Source organism: Trachemys scripta, chromosome 2 (genome assembly GCF_013100865.1).
Source record: "Trachemys scripta elegans isolate TJP31775 chromosome 2, CAS_Tse_1.0, whole genome shotgun sequence".
NCBI classification, from domain to species: domain Eukaryota; kingdom Metazoa; phylum Chordata; order Testudines; family Emydidae; genus Trachemys; species Trachemys scripta.
The window spans coordinates 162,188,636-162,190,820 of record NC_048299.1 but is presented as its reverse complement, the minus strand read 5'-3'; the positions used below and the strand labels follow the sequence as shown (position 1 = coordinate 162,190,820).

The window sequence follows — 2,185 nt, the reverse complement described above, 5'->3', positions numbered from 1 at the left end:
CCCCTCCCCAACTCCGCCCCTTCCCCAAAGTCTCTGCCCCCACCCCTGCTTCCCGCGAACATTTGATTCGCGGGAAGCCGGGGTGGGGGCAGAGACTTTGGGGAAGGGGCGGAGTTGGGGAGTGGGCGGGGCTGGGGCGGGGCCGGGGCCCCATGGAGTGTCCTCCATTTGGAGGCACAAAATATGGTAACCCTATTCATTATGAAGTGAAAAGTATTATTTATCTTCACAAATTCCCACTCCGTGTTGTTAATGAGTCTATTTTAGTTGTAAAATAATAAATAAATAAAGATTAGTAGACTAGAAGGAATGTTTGGGTGCTTAAGACAGCACTTCAGACTTATCAAGAAAATCTGACTGAATCTTCAATTATGCTAGACATAGTCACTATTCTGTATCAACACTATTAAAAAGTCAGGCTCTAAAAACCATGAGATTTGTTAAAAATCATGAAATCATATTTTTAAAATACATTTTGGCTTTTTCTTTTTTCCTTCTGATACTTTAGGGTGCACTTGCTTCATATTTTCAAGCTTTTACTTCAAACCATGAGAAGTAGGAGCTTACTTTTTTAAAATAAAGTTGAGATTCTCATGCAGTGTCATAATTTAAGCATCTGGGATTTTAAGAAAAATACCAAATAATCCAAGAATTGCAATAAAATCATGAGACATTGCAGCATTGTTGTTTTGATGAGTTACTGGACTTTCCTTGTGTCTTCAACAGCTTATTGTAACTTCTGAAGAATATTATGGAAGATTTTTATTTTTGAGCAAAGACAAGCTGACAGAGATAATCTTTAAAGAAATCTATACAACAACTTATTTCCCAATGAAGGTATTTTAAAGAATTATCAGAAATTTAAACTGGAGGATGCACAAGAGCAGAAATAACATGAATTCGGGAACACCATTATCTCATTTAAAAATACATTCTGCTTTAATGGAGCTTAGTGATCCAGTTAATTAATTTAAATCATTATAAGTGAGATTGTTAACACCATCTATTATTATGGCTGCCTGACATTTCCCATTATAAGACCCTGTTTTCAGTTGCTTGTAACTTTGTGAAGCCTTACAATTTGGGCTGAAAATTTCTATGCCAGGTTTCTGGCTCAGGTTGAATTTCTCTGAAAAATTTCAGCCAAAATGGTTCAGCCATTTCCAAGAAAAGGGGAAAATATATTGTTTTGCTTTTGTTAAAAAAAATTCTTTAGATCTTTTCTTCAAAATGCTCGTTCACCCGCAATGCTCTGGAGGAGAGACTTGAAATTTGGCAGGGGAGTGAGTGGCGTTTGTGTCAGTTGTAGCTTTTGCCATCCCCATGGAAAAAAAACACCAATTTGACCAAGTCGTAAGCCTTTGAAAAAATGCAGTTTGTACATGCTCAGTCGAGACATTTTTTATTTTAGTAATTAACATCGCCAAAGATTCTGTCCTCATTGAGCATCCTCTCTCAGCTCCTAGTGCTGACCAGACTGTGAAAATGTTATCTCCGCAGAGCAACCGAACATGTTGCATCCCCTCACAGCTCCTATGTATGACCAGACTGTGCATGCACTATCCCTATGGAGAGACTGAGCATCCTTCCTCCAGCCCAGGTCCATGGGGCAAAGCTGGACTTTCCTTGTAGTGGCTGCTCCTGGTCCCTTTGAGCCACTGGGATGGGCTGGCACTGGAAATGAGAGCAGTAACCTGTTTCTTCTGTGCTCTCAATGCTGCTGCTGCTGCCCAGACCGCTTGGAGTAGGAAGCCAGCTGATTTGAATGCAGAAGAGACAAGAGCCAGACAAGGAAGGAGGGAAAGGAGTAGATTGGAACAGGAGTCTGGTGAAACTGGGACTGGAGTTGCATGGGGAGGATGGTTCTGGAAGCAGTGGATGGAGAGCAGCTGGACTGGTTGGACAAGAAACCTGAGCCTGGAAACTGGCAGTAGGGAGAGGCTGGGATTGTTTGGGAAAAGAGACTAGGGGGAGAGCTTGTAAGGTGGAGCTTGGGACCCAGTTGACTGGTAGTGGGAAACACAGATCATATAAGAACTGGGTGGAGGGGGGGAGGAGGGAGCTGGGACTGGCCACGCAAGGAGACTGGGAAAAGGAGCCCAGGAAGAGATGCAGGGGGAGACTGAGATTGGATGACATTGACAAGCCTAGGCAGGTCCGGCTCCAGGGTTTTTGCCGCCCCAAG

At 43.0% G+C, this 2,185-nt stretch overlaps 1 long non-coding RNA gene across 1 annotated transcript in view; it reads left to right on the top strand.

The window, feature by feature from the left end:
• Window positions 1–1,798, top strand: part of LOC117873076 — a 21,198-nt gene extending 19,400 nt beyond the window's left edge. The window contains exon 3 of the long non-coding RNA XR_004644641.1: window positions 727–1,798. This is a non-coding gene — a long non-coding RNA (uncharacterized LOC117873076). The remainder of the gene's footprint in view (window positions 1–726) is intronic.
• Window positions 1,799–2,185: the final 387 nt, after the last annotated feature.